Below are 13,496 nucleotides of genomic sequence, written 5' to 3' on the forward strand. Positions count from 1 at the left end.
TTTTCAAATGTTGGGAGGTATGTAGAGGCAGATTAACTGGCTGATGATAAAAGTGGCCCTACTGTATACATGAAAGGGACCTTAGGCTATAAACTCTTTACTTGCCTTTTGTGTCTGGGGAAATTACAGTTCTATGATAAGTAGTTAGATAATCCACAGATGGTATACCATCACTTGGGGTACATACAATTTCATCATACCTGTGCAGTTATATGGAATTCAATAGCCCCCAAGATTATATCATACAGGGCCTACTTGCTTAAGCTTGACTTTGGGAGCTTCTGGCAGAAGGAAGTGTACTATCTGTACCCACCATGCTGGAGAACACAAGGGACTGGTGGCTGGTCCTGTAAATCCTGTAAATGTTACATGGATCATGCATATGTTACAGGGGCCCATGTTTGTCTGTTTCTTTTCTAAGATCGCAGGTCTCTGGGAGGTGTTCTGTTACATGAAGATACCAGGGTCAAAGCATACAATCTGCTGTTCCTACCATGCTGGAGAGCATAAGCACTGGTGGCATTGTACTATGGGTCCTGCATATATTATGCTACCCTGGGTGGAATAAGGTAGCATAGTACAACAGCTAACACATTTAGAGGCCGCTTCTAAGTTAAAGTTAATTCATAGTTTGAAATGAGTTACAACGAGCATGTAACCACCAGTAGTACTTTTACACTTAGGGTTACTACCACTCTGATATGGAATCACTAGATTGGGTCGTAGTCTACTGGGAAAGCTCAAGTTATATGGGAGGGGTGGATGAGGGTACACGCAAGCGAGAAATTAATAGCCCCATCCTCATGACAGGGTTATCAAGTATTCTTTATGATTAGTTGTCACTACAGTGACCATAATATCAAGACTTTAGGCAAAGTGGCTGGGAGACCTAACCTTCTATGCTGGGCCCTCTGAACTGGGCACTTTCGGCTGGAGGGAGGTCTCTATAGTTAGGATGGGTTGCTAAGGAAGCAGCATGGGAAAGGGGTTGGTTGACCTTACGCTCTAGGCTGGGCCCTCTGAGATGGACACTTGTGGCTGGAAGGAGGCCACTACAGAGTGGAGGGGCTTCTATGAAAGAAACACAGCAAGGTGGTTTAGTAACTTTACCCTCTGAGCTGGGCACGTGCAGTTTAGGGCCTCTGAAACACAGCAGGTTGACCATCACTCCATTATTATCTAAAGAAAGTAAGTTTGGTATCCAGGATGAAATAAAATGAATGTCTGTGTAAGCATCCTAGTTTAGCACATGGGCAGAATAAATGGTAATTTGTAGCAAGATAATGCTATGATTTCCTAGGTCAAGTCTCCTGGCCAATGTAATGCTTTAGTGACTTTTCATACTTTTCCAGATCTCTAGCAGTGAACTGCGTGGTCCGGTATGGTAAGCAATCTACTTGTAAGTTTGCATGGCTTTAACTTGTCCAAGCAATATACATCCAGAGCAGGCAGTTACACACTTTTTAATTATTTTAAAGTATTTCAAAAAGGAATTTTTGTTTTGTACACAGAGAATGTTACAAATATGTATATCATAAGGCTATTGGCCATTTTTATTCCATCCTGTGGTACGGTATGTTTGATAAATATAAATAGTTTTTTATGTTTTACAATTATTTGTGTTTTAATTAATTTACTATGTTGTCATTTATTAAGAAATCAGCATAATGTAAGGTATGGTGGGTAAGAGCCCAACCGAAGGTTTTCAGTTGGGCTTGTTTTGGTGGTAGGACCTTGCCAGAGTACTGCACAGGTAAGTTTAGAAGAGGGAGAAAGGAGGTTCTCTCCTGTGACTGCACGGTGGATTGATTGATACAGACGCTACTACTGCTTGTGATAGGGGGCAGCCTGCTTGGATTTCCTATAATCGACACACTGCAGAAGCAGATCTGGCAGCAGGGCTGCTGAACTTCTCTCATGTTGGTGGCAGAACATAGTATAAATCTCTTCAATTCTGGCTTTAGAATATTGCATTGGGTTAAGCTGGCAAGGTCCTATTTGATAAAATGTGAATAAACGCTGTGGCCATTTTACACCCACCTCTATCTCCTGGTTTCATTAGGTTATATAATAATGGGGTTCAGTGGGATAGCTCATGGCGAAGGGTCAAATTGAGGAGCCCCTTTGTAATGCATTAATCTGGGGCAGCAGAGAAGTATTTTTCGCTCTTCATGCTTATTACACATTACATGCTTAGAGCACACATGCTTTTCTATCGTCGTGTCAGGGGGAATTCATATACAGGTACCAGTACAAGCATACACACCAATAAAGTTGTAGGTTTTATTGCGCCCAATACAGCTGAACCTGCTCCACGGTGCCTCACTTTTGTATCAGTAAAGGTATAGACATATGAGTGTGTATGTATATTCAGTCAGTCAGAGCAGGGGGAAAGTCACGTAACGTAGAAAATGACAATAAGTAGCGTGTGCGGAAACCATTTTCGGACATCATCGCTATAAACCTGAGTGTGCCATGCAACCCTTAAGGGGTTATTGACAAGTTTTTTTTTGCCAAAAACTCACATTATTCTTGTAAAAAAAACGTACATTTTTCAAGATTTATTATACACCTGTTGAGGTCCTGTATAAGTCAATGGGAGAGGCACCTATCTTAATTTGAAGTTATGGGATTTGCTTTGGGAAACAAGCCTGAAAAATTTGTACAATCTGAGTTTTCACTCGATTGTTATACTTATTACATTTAGTATTGGGGTTGCGTTTGCATAAAGGTTTAATGACATATCCATCATTTAAGTCATTTAATTTGCACACTAACAGGGATTTTGTTGAAAAAAGGAACGGAGGACAGTTGATAACTAAGGGAGGAGGGAGAATGACTGAGGGAGGAGGGAGGATGTCCGATAACTGAGGGAGGAGGGAGAATGACTGAGGGAGGAGAGCTGAGGTGCGGGTGAAGATTTCTGTGACAACAGACTTGAGGCAGAGTGAGACAGAGCTGAGGTACAAGCAATGTTATATTGCATGGAGCAGCCTGACTTTTCCTGAGGATGTCCTAAAATGGTTTCCGTACAAGCATATACTGAAGCTGCAACAAGCTCTGCTGTGTGTGTTAGTTGCGGACTGCTGGTAAGTGAGAGTCCACGGCAGCCCTATTCTGCTATGCACACCTTCTTTTCCCTCTCTCTCTCTTATGTCATTTGCTTCAGTTTTGCCTAGGCATTTGCAAGTAGGGAGATTTCAGAAAAGCCTTTTAGCCTTTTCTTCAGAGTTGCCTGAAACAGCTGTTACACTGCTGACAGCTTGGATATTTGTTGCAGTTGGCACAGTTTTGTGTGTTCCTTGCTCATGCAGACACAATCCTACTGGCTTAAGTTGGGTATTGTTGCAGTTACGGGGTCGGTGACTTGCTGATGGACTGTCCTTGGGTAATGCTGCAGGTACTGATACTGGAGGGGGCTGTCAGCCTTTTTGCCCTGGACACTAACGCATATACTTTCCACCTTTCTAATGCATGTGAATGCAAACTCTCATGTTGTATAGCAAACATACATATCTGCATCTACATATACCTGCACTTACAAACACACTCACTTTCCTATATTTACCATATACCATATGGACACACAAATAACCACAAACACCCTCTGCCCAACACACTGCAGCTGTATTGAAGAGGTGCAATTTATTTAATATGGAAATAATACCTGCACATACATAGATGGAGTTTCCTTTCATTGGGCATTTTGTACAGGTTTCGTTTTTGCTCAATCCCAACTATTTCTAATATACAGACAACATGATTGAGATATACTGCTGCAATGTATACTCTTATACTTTTCTCTTCTAATATTTGTTTTCTGCCGACCCATAAAGCCAATAAAAGTCCAATTACCTGTGCTGGTACAGTGCTGTTATTGGCAGTGCAGTTTTTGTGTGCCGAATTTGTAAGCTAGAAAATATGCGTGCTAATTAAATTAGTTTATGTAAGGCTACGGTGTGAATTGAAAATCACCAACTGCTGCTGCAGTCTTGTCTAAGCTCTGGGACTGAAACAAACCTTTTATTATAGTCGCTGTAAGAGCTAAAAGACAGGCAGGAAAGTGCAGGTTGATTAATGTAACGAATAGCATGCAAAGTTTACCTTTATTAACCGAAATGTACTCAGTGGCAGGGCGCAATGAGAACGTTGGATATGCAAATGCTGGAGCTAGGGCATGCACTATCCATAGAAATATATGGATTAAGTAAAACTCAGGTGTTATAGCGCCTAGAGGGAATGCACAACTGACTGCATGATTTATAGTTTTCTCATGGAGCAGTTTAGGAAGCATATATAATGCTGACTGTTGCAGTTATAATTATAGCATGTTAATGTAGAAGTCGATTATTTACAGATTCTTATTACCCACAATGGGCACTGTTGCTATGTATATTTGAATGCTTTATAATACATGTTCTAATGTATATTTTGGAATGGGAAGTAGCAGTGTTTGAGGTCTTCCGTTCTGTAAATATGAGCAACTGCAAATGGGATTTGCTTAAGAACTGTATACTGATGGGCACATGTTTTACCTTGTGTGTGGGGAGGTATGTGGTACAGATGTACTGTGCAGACATACAAAGGCAATGAAAGGCTACAGAGACATTTAACAAAAAAATCTAATTGTAATGGGAGAACAGTTACTTTCAATATGAAAATGATAGTGGGAAAGCATTTTAAGCATCCTTTAATTGCAAGGACTGTCACAATACAAATCATAGAGATAGGCAAAATATTTTGAACAACATATACACAACCCATGAGGCAAACTATACATGTTCTGTATACATTTATCATTTTGTATGTGCCCTGGAAAAGCTTAGAAAGAACTGGACTATTGAGCAAAGCAAATGGAGCACATACACAACCCCATCTTCTGTATGACTTTTGTATTACAACTATACTCATTTTGATTTCCTAGGGTGGTTCCAGGCTCCTGTTTGCAGCAAAACCCCCTAACCCACCATTACACCACCACCAACTGCAGTGCTCATATATTTAATATATGTACTCAGATTCTGGTTTAATAAACCTGTGAACTAGACCCCAGCTTCCCAAAGAAATGGGATGCTGCAGGATGAATTAAAAGAAGACAGCAGAACTTAACTCACAGCTAGTTTGGGAAATATTATAGATAATACATCATATACTTGAGGTGTTTAAAGTTCTGTGGCTAGTATATAATGTCTGCTATATTTCACAGTCATGGCTGTTGATGGATGAAAATCTGGCTACCATGAAGTTAGCAATGGATTTTATATGACCTTTGCTGCAGGTTCAGAACAGCCTTCCATCCACATTGCTGCACAGTATTTCAGAAATATGACCACTATCAGAAGCAAAATGAAATGCATTGGTCAAGTGAGTGCTCGGTGACAGAAGGCATGTTTTCAAGTAACTTGCTGAAGACCAGTAAATGATAACTACAAAGCATCATTATGTTCCTTAGACATTTATGCTTTTCTTTATGGATCTTTAACTGCCCCATCAGTGTAGACATCTATCTCTGTATTCCAAAACACTTAGCCCAGCGTGAGGACAGAAACAGCAAAACACACAGTAATAATAAAGCTGAAATGTATTGTGCTGTGAAATTAAAAGAGATTATATTCTCACACGCTCACAAATGCAAAAGGGATCTTTATAAATGATTAAAGAGGTATTGTAATACCAGTATTCAAATAATAGCTTGATAGTTTTTAAATGTGCAACAATGAGGAGCAAGCAGAATAAATTGTTAAATGTGTTTTTCTATTCCCTGCTGTTCTTCTTGGATATTGCTATTATATGGCGTCAGGAGTCAGGTCCCTGATTGTCAAGTTTACAAGCTGAAGCAGGTTATGTAAACTCTAGGGGGGGTATTTGTTAACGTTTGTGGTGAATAAACTGCTATCCTGAATTTTTTGAATTTGAGTTTTCCGAATTTGAATTTTCGAGATTAATCAATCAAAAAAAAAAAAAAATCTTTTTATTAAAAAGATTTGGCAACTAACACCTGGTGAGCTTCTTTAAAAATCAATAGAAGGTGTATTCCTCACATTTTTTTCTAAACTTTTTTAAAATTTGTAAAAATGAATGGAACAGTGCATCTGTTTTTTTTATTTCTGCTCGCAATTTCACAATAATTGAAAAAGAATCATGTTGAGTTGAATCCTCTTTTTTCCCTGTAAATTTAGATGAAAACTTGAATTTGAAAATGTATATATGGGTATGGGACCTGTTATCCAGAATGCTCGCTACCTTTCATACTTAATGATAATTTAAACATTAATTAAACCCAATCGCATTCTTTTGCCTCCAATAAGGATTCATTTTATCTTAGTTTGGATCAAGTACAAGGTCCTGTCTTAATATTACAAAGAAAAAGAAGATATTTTTTAAAGATTTTAATTATTTCATGAAAATGAATGCCAGTACTTCAGAGCTTTCTGGATAATGGGTTTCTGGATAATGGATTCCATATATGTGTGCACTGAATCTATGGTTAGTGGTGCATACACTCAAAATTGAAAATACTTTGTGAATTGTGACTTCGAACAATGTCTTAAATATTTAATGGGATGATCACATGTTGCCGTGAATTACTTCTTGTGTGTTTTTGTAACTCTCTTTGTTCCTGTAAATAAATTATGACCCAGTTAAGTCTTCTATGAAAGATCAGGCATATGCTTTATATGTTTAAGAACTTGTGATTTAAATCTTGAAGAAACCACTTTGTTCTTTACATTAGAAAATAATAAAGCCCCTTGAGGTAGATACTGTTTTTGTAATTGAATTTGTTGTATACAGCGCTGCATTAACTTTTAGAGTAACTTTAGAAGCTAAGTGTTTGTTAGATGAATGTGAAATAGCATGGAAACCGAAGAAGTGTTAGATGAAATGGATAATTAAATAAAAAAAGGATTTCTGGGGGCAGAGTTTCCTAACTCAATTCTTTGGCGGTTTGTAGCAGCATTGATTAATGTGCTTGTATCATTCATCCGCTAGTATTATTCTCCTAGCACTTGAGCTGTACAACACATCATTTTCAATGGATAACCTTAGCTCTAATAATAGATTTTTCTCCCCATTCAGTTGTGACACATAGAGATAATTAAAAATTGTCCAGTTACAAAGCAAATCTATCAAGCTACAATTTATAATTGCTGTTGTGATCTTTGCACAGAGGTCATGATTTCATCTGACTGTGTAATACTAAAGACTACAATGCTGCTCATCTGGGCAGGCATTATTCATCGTATGTAAGAAAAAACTTTTTTATTTATTCTGGCAGTTATGACATCTCTCACTTCCCAAATGTGACCTTTAGTATTAGCAGTTATTATGGGCAAGTTCTTTGGAAATATTCATGCCCATAATTACATGTGTGACATATACCTTGCTTATGTATTTCAATCATGTAGGGATGTTCCCTATATGTATGTAAATGTTATTCATTGCCATTAAAATATTGTATTTGGATTGTTTTTGACAAAGGACTTTTACCTAGTTGACCTGCAAAAATGTGGCTATGATTAATGACATAATATTGTTTTATCGTAATGATATAGCCAGAATAATTTCCCTCATAATATGTGCAACTTTGCATTGACTAAACCATTTGAGGTCAAACAAATCTTTATATCTATAAATGGTATACGATAGCTAGTATTTAAAAAAAAAAGGAAAATATATATATACTGCAGTTCACAGAAAAGTTGTTTCAAATAAAAATGTAAAATATAAAAAAAAAACAGTACATATTGTATTAGCTATTAGCCAGGCAAAGAAAACAAGCAGTTGAGTACATGCCTGAAAATGGAACTTGTTTAATTGCATATTTTGGCAATAAACTGACTAATATGCCCTTTTACCCTATTCAGTTTTGTCCCATCCTAAATTGTAATATGCATTATTTGTGTATTTTGGACCACCAAGCACTTTTGAGGATTACCCTCACAGACTTAACCTACATGTCTGTAGAGATCTTGTATCTGTAGTATTGTATTATCGCTATATTAGCTTTGTCAGAATGACTACCTATCCATGACTCTGTCCAATCAACTGAACATAACCTCTAGTAAGTTTGTAACAATATAGTGGTCACTAAGGGGCACATTTTTTTACAATTATATTATATAATATTATTTATTATATAATTAATAATGTATATATTATATAATTATCCTTCATAATGTTGAGTAGTCTCCCTTTCACCAGTGCCCATATTAACCTTGAATTTACTCAGATTTACCTGTTTCTAAAGTACATTTGAGGAGTCAGGTGACATCTCGAAAAAAACTTGAGTATTGGAGAATATTTGAGAAACAAACAAAAAATGTAAGTCTCCAGTTAAAAAAATGTGAATATCTAATTCCATTGATTTTAATGGTATCCTTTTATGAGTTGATGAGATGAAATCTGGACTAGGCAATCAAGTGGAAATAGATTAGCTGCATTGCCTTATTGAACATGAATCTCTGACCTCAAGAAATGTTCCCTAACTCTATACTGATTTTAAGACTGCATCTTGTGTAGACTCACACAGTCCCTCATGGATATGGATGGTGTTTTAATGGTCGGCACCCAACACCAGAATAAACACCAGGCACCCTGGTCTCGGCTCGTGCCTCACCAGTAGTGTGACCTCCTTTGGGCCTTAGGAGGAGCCCTCGGCTTACTTGGATGCCACCTGGACTTAAACGAGAGGTGCAAGATGAGGGTTCTGGATAGGCAGAGGGGCCGAGGCAGGCAGAAAGTCAGCGTAACAATTCAGGCCGGGTCTGGGCAGGCAGCGTTCAAAGCGAGGTCAGGCAGGCAAGGGTCAAAATTTGGAACAAATCCCATAAAACTCTTTTGCTTAACTATGCTATTCATGGAAGCACAACAGTTGTACCAATGTTTTTAAGGCAGCCATATTTCCAACCAACAAAGGCCCAACAAATAAATGTTACTTGAACTATTTGACTTTTTTTGGCTGTTTGATGTTTTTTGCTTACGTCAGCTTTCCAGCTTTTCGTCTGTTATCGTCGTAATGCAAGGCGTGAGGCAATAGAGTAGTCAGATCAGGCTGGGTCGAGGCAGGCAGAAAGTCAGCGTAACAATTCAGGCCGGGTCTGGGCAGGCAGCGTTCAAAGCGAGGTCAGGCAGGCAAGGGTCAAAACCGGAAGATCAATCAGATGGGATGAGGCAGAATCGGTATCAAATAACAGGCAAGGGTCAGGTTCCAGAGATCAGAGTAGTAAAACAGCCAGGCAGGGTCAAACACAGGAATCAAACAGACAAGAAGCTTAACAGCACAAAGTACAAGGCACCAGGAACAAAACCTATCACGGGCAACCATAAATTAACCAATACCCCCTTTAAATATTTGAATTTGGCGCCATTGCACGCTGATGTCATACGTCAGCACACCTGGGCCTTTAAATATCGAGAATGTGTGCGGCGCGCGTACTAGGGAGGAAGCCGGCAAGAGGAGTGGCGTGGCAGGCGTCCCCGCCGCACCACTAGACCACCAGGCTAAGAGTTCCTGACAGGTGTCTAGTTATAGCCAAAAGGCAGAAGAATGGCCCACCCCAGTTATGAAGTCAGAAGCCTAGCTTCAGATGCTTTTTTTCTTTATCAATATACCTGATTTCTACTTTTGGCCACTAATCTTCTGTTCTTTTTTTTCCCATTGCAGCACTTGGCTGTAACCAAATTGACCAAAATGGGGAGGAGGTAATTTTGGAACAAATCCCATAAAACTCTTTTGCTTAACTATGCTATTCATGCAAGCACAACAGTTGTACCAATGTTTTTAAGGCAGCCATATTTCCAACCAACAAAGGCCCAACAAATAAATGTTACTTGAACTTTTGACTTTTTTTGGCTGTTTGATGTTTTTTGCTAACGTCAGCTTTCCCGCTCTTCGTCTGTTATCTGTAAAACAGTGGCTGCCCTGGGATTATAGGATACATCATTCTTTATCATAATGTTCACAGGGATTCATTTCTTTATTTTCTCTTCTTAGTACTCTATGGGATTTTCAGTCTTTGATGATGTAGAATGTTTCACACATTTATATAAGCAGCACCCTAAATATTTTGATCTGCAGAATAAAAAAATATTGGGCAGATCTTACCGCAGACAAATGTATATACCTAAATATACGTCTGCTGCTAAAGCAAGATAAAAATCAATTGTCTTTTTATATAAAACAAACATGAACAATAATCTGAATAGTTTCAGGTATAAATAATAAAACATTTTGCCAATATTTGCTTTTCTGTATTTGGCACAGTGCTTGTAGGCTGTATAACAATTAGAGAGGCTTAAAGAATTTCTTATTGCGTTAATAATCTAAATCAGACATTTTTGCTAATTAACCTTTTATTACATTATAGGATTAGTATTTTTCTATTTGAACATATTAATCTAGGTAATGAGAAAATCTTGAACCAAGACAGAATGATAAACTTTCCACACTTAATAGTTATTCTATTGACTAGGCTTACTCACAGACAGTAGAAAAAAATATTTATTGTCAAAAGTTCTATTCACATTTGGAGGGAAGTAAAACTCTCGAGTAACTTTACCCTAGATTTTTAACCAATATTACTGAATTAGTAACTAATTCTTACGTAAGACATAATTCTGATTGGCTGCTGTGGTTTATTACTGCACAGTGTATTTCACTTTTTGTGAATTCTCTCTGTCAAGTTATTTCTAGCAAAGTATCAAAAAGTGTGAAATTATTTTAGTGTGAAGTGTGAATTATTTCAGTAACGATCTACATGCATTTCCACTTATTATAGGTAATGCTACTGTTTGTCAAAGTTAATGAGCAGTAGCATGTATCTAAAAGATTTTCCTGTGTGTGCTCTTTGATGTTGCCTGTCCTTTGGCTTTGGCCATCTCCCCATTGCCAACACCCCACCTACTAATCAATGTTGCCAGTTAATACTTTTATATAGGATTATTGAATATTAGTTAAACTAACAAGAATTTTTTAAAAGGAGAGAAATAAGGATTTCAGAAGGGATAGAACAATAGAGACAGAAACATGAATAGTTGTAAAAATGTATAACTATACTTTCTCCACTTAATTAGCACTAGCTAAATATAAAGCACCTCTTTTACAATGTATCGGGCAATGTATTAAAAAAATTGCAGCATTTTCTGTGTTTTGCTCTTTGCATCTTGCTATGTGATTTGCACTGACAGGCACAAATATTTGCATTCTTGGGGTTCAGCATTCACTGCATATAGGATGGCCAGTAGGTGGGTGGAATTGATAATCCCTTGGAGCTCTCCCCCAACCCCTTGAACATTGGTTAACTGCCCCTTAGCACTTTTGCCTTTGCCATTAGTAAATAAATGCTTAAGAAAAAATAATTAAAGAACTAAACCTCCATTTTGTTGTTTTAAATTCTAGCCCCCATGCACAGCTGCCTCCAACCTCTTTCTCTCTTTGTTATATACAAAATATGTATGTGTGTGTTCTCCCTTTAAAGAAATGTTCTTTTCAAATGCCAGTTGTTTGGAGCAGTGCTATTTGAAATGCATCAGGAGGGAGGGATTAATCGGGTTTGCAGTCAAGAAGGGATCTTGCCATGTAATATGGTATGGGATCTATTATTATTAAAATACAGTATAAGTGGGCTGGTGTTTTCTGCATAAGGGGTTTTTCTGCAATTTCACTCTAGTCTACCAAAAACATTGAAACATTATTGTACGGATACAGAGGGTTAATTACCCTCTGTTCCTTAAAATGTGAAACCACATAGTGTAAATCCCCTGCCTATGCAGCTACAGGTTCAACATAGAGTGAAGGGAGGGGCTAGAGCCTTTTTCCTGTGGAGTGTATCTGGCAGATACTAGAGGGTCTCACAAGGTGTCGCTGCTGCTTAACTGAGTTGATATATGCAGAGCCATGTGCTCACAGCCATTGCTGATTTTACTTCACTGAGGACAGAGTGGAATAAGAATCTGGCTGCAAAATGTAAGGGGCAAAAGCTGGAGGAGCCCCTGGATGACTGGGGTGTGGCAGCCCCAAGCCTGGGAGCTAAACCAGGAGGGTCTAAAGCTCCTAAATGCAAAACTGGACTTTTACATGCTCGCACTATGAAGAGTGCTGGGAGCTATAGTTCAGCAGCAGAAGATAAAGCAAGTTATGTGCTCGGCTAGAATAGCTAGGAGCTTCTGAGTATGTCATGTGGATGCCAGTTCCAGCTCTGGATGAGCCTACCCATCTGTGTGAAGCCACTGGCGAATTTGCCTGAGGGAGGGTAGAAAGAGAAAGGATCCAGCGTGTCACCTGTTTGTGAACAGGCTTTGTTGTTGTGCCTGCCACGTGGGAGCTAATTACCTCTGTCCAGCCAGAGAGGTATTTGGGCAGGTAGTGCTACCTGGGGAAGGAATGCTCTTTGGGGAAAAGGTACTCTTTGCTTGCCAAGAGTGGAGTGGGAGACTTTGCCTGGCAGGGAGGTGCCAGGATTGGACTGCTACAGGTTCCCCAGGGTAATGGGTCATTGTTATTTGAATGCATATTTATGCCTGCACTTTCTCTTTATTATAAAGTTTATATTTGTTATACAGCACTGTGTGTGTGTTTGAATGTTTTCCTAATGGAGCCACCCGCAGGTGTATTCCCAGATTCCATTAGGTAGAGGCACTGCCATGAGAGGTAATTCCCAGTACCTTTTTACCTTGTGTAAGGTACCTGTAGCTGCAGCTGGTGCGCGGGCACAGTCCTGAGTATTTCCGGCGTCTGTCGCACGGGCGCGCGTCCGTTCATTCGGACGCGCGCGCGCCGCGATGGACGCGGGCGCATTGACGCTGTTACGTTTTGGCGCCAAACTTGTCCCTGTAAAAAGACGTCAGCAAGAGCAAACAGTGCTTGGTGATTTCCCTTGCTAGTAATTGTTACTGTGTTCTCTGATTATCTCTTGGATTTGCTTTTCTTGTTACCGACCTCGGCCTGACTTTGGACTTCGATTCTCTTCTGCCTGCATACCGACCTTCTGCCTGATTATCGTTACGAATATCTTCTGCCTGCCTCTGACCTCGGCCTGTCCCTGACCATGTTTACTGCTGCCCGCCTACCGACCCTTTGCCTGTCCTACGTCCACGCTTTCTGCAACTTGCATTCATTCCATCGTGTCAAGTCCAGCAAGCTGTACACTAACAGCAGTTCTAACTGCTCTTCCTACTTAAGTCTCCAAAAGAGCCTGACAGAATCACCAAGCCAAGATGGAGCATTCGGAAGAGCTGCCTACCCTGGTCGACTTGTCCCAACAGATCGCTTCACTCACCCAGGTGGTGAGAGAACTCCGGGGAGATTATTTGCAGGTGCAGGAGCAGCTGCAAGATTTACAGATGTCTGCAATTCCTCCAGTCGCTTCCACCTCTGGGCAATCGGTAGCTGCCGCCGGAGGAGCAACTTCTTCCTCTCCTTTCCATGAACCCAAGGTAGCTATGCCTGATAAGTTTTCTGGAGACCGAAAGACTTTTAGAACCTTTATTAATAGTTG

At 39.4% G+C, this 13,496-nt stretch overlaps 1 protein-coding gene across 1 annotated transcript in view; it reads left to right on the top strand.

Moving 5' to 3' along the window:
* The first annotated feature begins 2,887 nt into the window (after window positions 1–2,887).
* The window catches only part of hs3st5.L (heparan sulfate-glucosamine 3-sulfotransferase 5 L homeolog), a 147,486-nt gene continuing 136,877 nt past the window's right edge, over window positions 2,888–13,496 (top strand). Inside the window, exon 1 of the mRNA XM_018263288.2 lies at window positions 2,888–3,089. The gene's annotated coding sequence lies outside the window, so the exon portion shown is untranslated. The remainder of the gene's footprint in view (window positions 3,090–13,496) is intronic.

This window comes from Xenopus laevis, chromosome 5L (assembly GCF_017654675.1).
Source record: "Xenopus laevis strain J_2021 chromosome 5L, Xenopus_laevis_v10.1, whole genome shotgun sequence".
In the NCBI taxonomy this organism is placed as follows: domain Eukaryota; kingdom Metazoa; phylum Chordata; class Amphibia; order Anura; family Pipidae; genus Xenopus; species Xenopus laevis.